The following is a 7,066-nucleotide window of genomic DNA, read 5'->3' on the forward strand; positions in this document are numbered from 1 at the left end:
TTTTATTCTTTTGTTGCTATATAACATTTTCTGAATGATATCACATTAGTTAGTAAGCTAATTGAAGGAGGCTGAACTTTATATTTCAGTTTCTAACATTTACAGAAATAAGAAATGTACTCAGTCCTAAAAAGAATTATATATTTACATTTGGGTTGGTTTAAAAAGATCATTTTATCTTATATCTATATTATAATTGGGACATATTGACTGATCAGTCTAATTATATAAACTCTGTGATCAAAATGTTTTTGTGCTTCTATAATCAAAATATTAAAAAGAACCCAGAAAGAATATTCAATGTACATGTGTAATAAGGGAAGTTAGAAATGAGTCTAGGAGGAGAGAACAAATTAAACAGAGGAAGAATAATTGAAAAGGAAGCTTTGAACAGTTAGGTTGACACATTAAAATGTAATTTCCTTGTACCCCCTTTTGAAGTTCAAAAAAATAACTTAAATTCAAAACAGAAAACAGTAGAAATGTTTCCCAAAATAATATAAGCATACAGTAAGATTCTGTGAGATATTTAAGTTCAATACATTACAATACATTTCAATGCAGATGCTTATATTATTTAATAAAATATTTGCTACTATACCTGTATATTTTTAAATGTCCTCTTATAATCACATAGGCACATTAATTACATCTTGGTAAATCATTTTAGGTCCACATTCCTCTTGATTTTTTGAAAGCATTGAAAAGATAGGAAAGGAGTTAAAAGTTAGAACCAAGAAAAATGATAAATAATTCATGGGAATTTATGTCAGATAAAGCCAATTTTCACAAAGATCTTTTTGAAAGTATATTATTTGCTTTATAAAGAAGTTCTCACATTTTAAAAGTAGGCATCTTCTTCTTCAAAGTATTTGAGATAAAGAGAACAAAACTCAGAGACGACCTACGGGTCAATTTTAGTCATTCTGTCCCTTGCACTGAAAGTTAAAGAGTTCCATTAAATCCTAAAGGGAATTTGCTGCTTTGACATCAAGGGTGTTTCTGTGGCGATATTAACTATTTGATACAAGCATTTAAAGATTCCCTATGAGACAATGAGATTAAAGCAAATAAACTTTACTAGAGATTACTTGAAGATTATTTTGCTGATTTTTTGTATTAACTTCCTAATTTTTATATTTTACTTCACCGTGAATTGTGTATAAGACGTAAAAGAGCCAGAAACTTGTTTTTGGTTAGTTTGGCCCCTGTTTGGAGGAAAAGGTATTTGCATGGTTTGCAAAAAATACCATTTGCAAAGAAAACCAGGTGTAGTAGGTTTGGCCACGTTGATCAATTTTTCCATTGAGTAAATTGACACTATCCTCATGTTGTACAACTTTCAGTGGATATAAGGTATTTTTATTTTTCATATTATCTTCAAGTAGTTCTACAAATGAGTGGTCCTTCAACAAAGTAGTTTTATGAGCATAGTACATATTGATCAATGTCACTCCTTTCAATATTCTCACCCACCCCTCCCAAACTACCACTATCCTCACTTTCCTTAGTTTCGTATGATGTACATTGAACTCATTGCATTATCCCTGGCTCTGTTCTCAGTAGCCCATCCCTCTCCCCATGACCCCATTTGATCCTTTTCAAATACATGCTTCCTAGTTTTGTTCTGTTGAATTTTGATTTTTGCTTTTCTAAGGAATTAAACTGTGTCCTCCCTTAAATCTATCATATTTCAGTTAATACATTTTTATTATTATTTTGTGCTAGCATATTTTATGTTCTATACCAGTTACTGAGATTGGTTTCTGCTTTCTGCTTCTATAGCTGCAACTTATCTTTTTCATTTGTTATTTTCCTTCATGCCATCATTCTTTACTAAAGTATATATTTATCTTTTAGTATATCTATTATTTGTAAACTCTTCTTCCTCCCTACATAGCATATGGCATACAAAGGGAAAATTTTTTGTTCTGTTCAGTTACATATTTCCAAGTTTCTGAATATTGTTTGGAAAATAATACGTGAGAAAATAGTAATAGTCTACTCTGCCATCATAACAGTATCTTATTTGTCTTCAAATCAGATTTGTTGCCTATTTTTGGAATTTTAGGTGCTCCACAGTCTGTCTGAATCTTACTATCTTGCTTTTTTCTTTGTCCCTCCAGGATCATGACAGGTACAGAACTCCAAGGTTCCATGTGCTTTAGTCACTTAATACAGTAGTAAAGTTATTCTCAAGGAAGAGCTTCTTCCACTTTTTCAATCTCAATTCTACTCACCTTTGAAATTATACATGAAGTCATCCATATGAACTTCCCCTTATATGTGAAACTGAATTGAGTTTTTCTCCTCTTGATCAAGATGATACTTACATGCCTTTACATTTATTGATTTTTGTGCCAGTCTTAGGTCTTGAACTCAGGATTTTAGCACTGTTTCTGAACTTCATTGGATCAAGGCTGGAACTCTACCACTTGAGCCACAGCTCCATTTCTGACCTTTACTGAGTAGTTTATTCGATAAGAGTTTCATGGACTTTCCTGCCTGGGCTTGCTTTGAACCTTGATCTTTAGATTTCAGCCAACTGAACAGCTAGGATTATGGGTGCAAGTCATCTGCACTTGGCTGCTTACCTTGCCTTTATATCACAATTTTCATTTCCCTAGGTTATTATAGGTAATATGAATGTATTAAATAACTTAAGTCAGGCAGGAATCAGGTCATAGCTCTTTTGAATTTTACTCATCTATCCCTCACCCCTTGGTCCCACACCTCTACGTACCCATCTCCTGGTGTTGATTTTGTTGCACTTTGACCTAGTCTTGCTAAAATATTGTACTATTTGAGCTCTCCATAGAGTCTTCTATACTTCAGTTCATTCATTTGTAACCACCTGTATGCTGCCTAAAATGTTTAATTATGGATTATGCATGCATTCTCCCTACCACAAATGAAGGAAATCATGCAAACTTTGTTATTCTGGATCTGGAATACATCACATAACATACTTTTTCCCAAGCTTCCCATTTCCTTGCAATGGCACTATATTATTCTTGATAATAGAGAAAAATTCCATTGCATATATGTATAATATTCTCTTGATGTATTTGTCCATTGAGGGGCATCTGGGATGATTCCATATCTTGGCTATGGTAAATAGTACTACAGTGAATATAATTGTGTTGGTGGCTTTACTGTAACTTTGTTTGTGTACTACTAGATAAATGCCCAGGAGTGGGATTGCTAGGTCATAGGATAGTTCCATGTTTCGTTATTTGAGGAACCTCCATACTGCTTTCCAGATTGGTTTAACAAACTTACTCTCCCACCTAAAGTGGAAACGAGTTCTCTTTTGGCCACATTCATGCCAGTATTTTTTGTTGTTTCTTTCCTTGATAATTGCCATTCTAACTGGGGTGAGGTAAGCTCTCAGGGTTGTTTTGATTTGCATTTCCTTTATGGCCAGAGATGTTGAACATTTTTTCAAGTGTCTATTGGCCATTTTTACTTCTTCTGAGAAGTCACTCTTTGAGTCATTAGCCTATTTATGAATTGGGTATTTTCTTTGAGCATTTAATTGGTGGGATTTATTTTTTGAGCTCTATGTATATTCAGGATATTAGGCACCTGTCTGATGCACAGCTAGTAAAATCTTGTCCTGTTCATGGGGCTTTCAAATTCTATCACAAACCCATAGCAATCAAAACAGCTTGGTACCAGCATAAAAATAGGCCTGAGGGCCACAGAACAGAATAAAAGACCCAGAAACATGCACAGACCTGTAGCCATCTACTACTCAATAAGGGAACCAGAAACAGGCTAGAAGTAAGACAAATGGTGTGGACAAAAGTGGTTATCCACATGGAGAAAACTAAAACTACATCCTCATATATAAGTGTGTACCAGCATCAGTTTGAAGAGAAGCAAAGACCTCAATGTAAGACTGGGAACCATCAAACTGTTACAGGAAGGGGTAAGAAAAAACAAACAAACACTAGGGCTCATTGGAACAAGTCAAAATTTTCTAAGCACTCATAAAAATCATGTTTTCTTGATTATTACAATTCTTATTAGAGTGAGATATAATCTTAGCATGGTTTTGATGTTCATTTCTATGATATCAAGTATTTCTTTATGTGTGTATTAGCCATTTATTTTTCTTCTTTAGAGACCTGTATGTCTCATTAATTTGCTTGTTTGTTTCTTGGGTTATTTTCCTCTAAAGACATGAGTAAAATAGGGAGTCCATGCTCTCCATTCATATATACTAGAGTATTGAAATCCTCTGGCAGGACAAAAAACTAAGAGAAAGAAATAGAAGTGAGGGGCTGGGGATATAGCCTAGTGGCAAGAGTGCCTGCCTCGGATACACGAGGCCCTAGGTTCGATTCCCCAGCACCACATATACAGAAAATGGCCAGAAGTGGCGCTGTGACTCAAGTGGCAGAGTGCTAGCCTTGAGTGGGAAGAAGCCAGGGACAGTGCTCAGGCCCTGAGTCCAAGGCCCAGGACTGGCCAAAAAAAAAAAAAAAACAAGAAATAGAAGTGAAAAAGCAAAGAAAGAGTAAAACAGTCTTTAATTACATGATATAATCTTATACATTGGGGGTCTTTTAGATGCCACAAAACTCTTAGATCTGATAAGTTATTTTGTCAATATAGAAAAACAAAATTAATGTACAAAAATCAATAGCTTTTGTATATATCAACAATCAAAGGTTAAGAAAGAACTCAGGAAAACATTTTCATTCACAATAGCATAAAATATAAATTCTTAGATATAAACTTAATCAAGATGGCAAAAGACCAGTAACAATTAAAACTGTAATGTATTTTTCCCTTTATTGTCAAAGTGGATTACAGAGGGGTTAGAGTTTCATATTTAAGGCAGTTAGTACATTTCTTTTTCAACTTGTTACCTCCTCCCTCATTTTCTCCCCTCTCACTGTCCCCCTCTCTATCTCCCCCCATGAGTTGTACAGTTGGTTTACACAGAGAAACTGAAGAAGATATGAGGAGATAGTAAGAATACCCATGTTTATGTGTTGTTAGAATTAATGTTCTAAAAGGACAAAGGACTATACTACTAAGAGCAATATGTGTGTGTGTATGTGTACGTGCGTGCGTGCGCGTGTGTGTGTATCCATCAAAATGAGAAGGTCATTTTCTGATGAAATAGAAAAATTAGCTCTAAAATTTAGAGTTTATATGGGAGCATATAAGAACTTGGTTAAAGTAACCCTATGCCAAAAGAGCAATGCTGGAGATATTTCAGTACCAGACTTCAAATTATACTACAGAGCCATAGTAACAAAAAGAGCATGGTGCTATACAAAAACAGGTAGAAAGGCTAATGGAACAGATGACTGCAACATAAACCTGAACAGCTAAAACCACCTGTATCATCACAAAGGAGTCCAAAGCCTATGCTGGAGAAAAGACAGTCTGTTCAATAAATAGTTCTGGAAAACTGGTTATCTACATGCAGAAGGCTGAAAGTAGACACTTATCTGTCACCCTGAATGGACTCTATGGTTTCCCTCATAGGTAATAATTAGTGCATGTCGAGGATAGTCCTAGCAGAAGATCACAATAGCTCAATAGCTATGCCTGCATGAAAACATAAGATGATGCTAAGTGAAATGAACACCGAGTTATGTAAACAAGTGGTATATCATTGTTGTAGTTATTTTCAACATGCCATGTGAAACAGTACCCTTTTTTATTTTTTTAAATTTCTCTTATATTCCCTTCCCATGGTTTTGCCTCTACTATCACTGCAACTGATCTTAGTACCCTGGGTACTGTATATACGTGTATTAGAACTAGGGAAGGGAAAGGGAAACCCAAAATAGAGAGACAAAGGATAAAAAGACAAACCATTGCAACAGCAATACTTACAAAACCATTTGTTGTAAACTAACTGTACAACTTGGGTTGGGAGAGAGGGAAATAGTGAGGGGGGAGGTGGGGGAAAATGAAGGAGGAGGTGACAAGTTGGATAAGAAATGTACTCACCTTACATATGAAACTGTAACCCCTTTGTACTTCACTTTAACAAAAAAAGAAGTAAAAAAGAAAAAGACCATCAAAAATTGCCCCAATTACTTCAAAAATCAGCTGAAAGAACTGATTCTTTGAAATTACTTCATGAATATATATATATATATATATATATATATATATATATATATATATATATATGTGTGTGTAGTTAATTTTGTTGAATATAGCTTCAAGTTGTCCAGGAAAGAGACCAAGAATTTATACATGGAACTGTGTCAAATTAAAAAGGCATTTCACATAAAAGGAAATATAATAATCTAGAGACAACCCATATAATGGGACAAAATTTTTGCCATTTAGGCATTGGATAGTAGCTAACTGTATTTATTTTGTAATGCAGCTTTTCATGTTAGTTCCTTTTGGAGATGTGCTCTAGAATTCCAGTTGGTTAAGCCGCATTGTCTCTGTTCAGAGATATGTGCAGGAACAGAGTGCCTCTGTAGCATCTTCACTTACAATCATTATCAGACATAATTACAGGTGTTTTAGTAATCACAACTTCAGGAATTACTCTGCCATATGGGATGCAATTGTCTTAGATGTAGATTTACCAGTGCTTTGATTGCAGAATGTACGCCTGCATGTACAGGTGTACTTTCAGAAGTTTATGTAAAGTCAAACTTTGATACCAAGACAGAGAAAGCACAGACGACATGGTAACTTCCGTGTCATATATGATAGACAAATAAGACAACCATATGATGAAATTAAAACTTGTAACATTTAATTATGTAGAGTATCACTTTATCTACAGTTTGATTAATATCCAATGCATGGATATCCCAGAGAATCTGAGAGTCACAATCACTAAAGTTAGAGATAAAAATATTCCTACTTATGTATTGGGGATATAGAAATATTGACCATGTAGGAAATATGATGTCGTAATACCTTATGTCCTAGAAAATTTCAAAATAAATTCGGGCATGTAGCTTTTCTCCAGTGAAGGTATTGCATAAGAACTTGAGGAGTGCTCTGATGTTAAGATTGAACATTGAGTTTGAGAAACTTTCAAGTGGTGTTATATGAGTTTTATTTT

The sequence above is a fragment of the Perognathus longimembris genome, chromosome 5 (genome assembly GCF_023159225.1).
Source record: "Perognathus longimembris pacificus isolate PPM17 chromosome 5, ASM2315922v1, whole genome shotgun sequence".
NCBI classification, from domain to species: domain Eukaryota; kingdom Metazoa; phylum Chordata; class Mammalia; order Rodentia; family Heteromyidae; genus Perognathus; species Perognathus longimembris.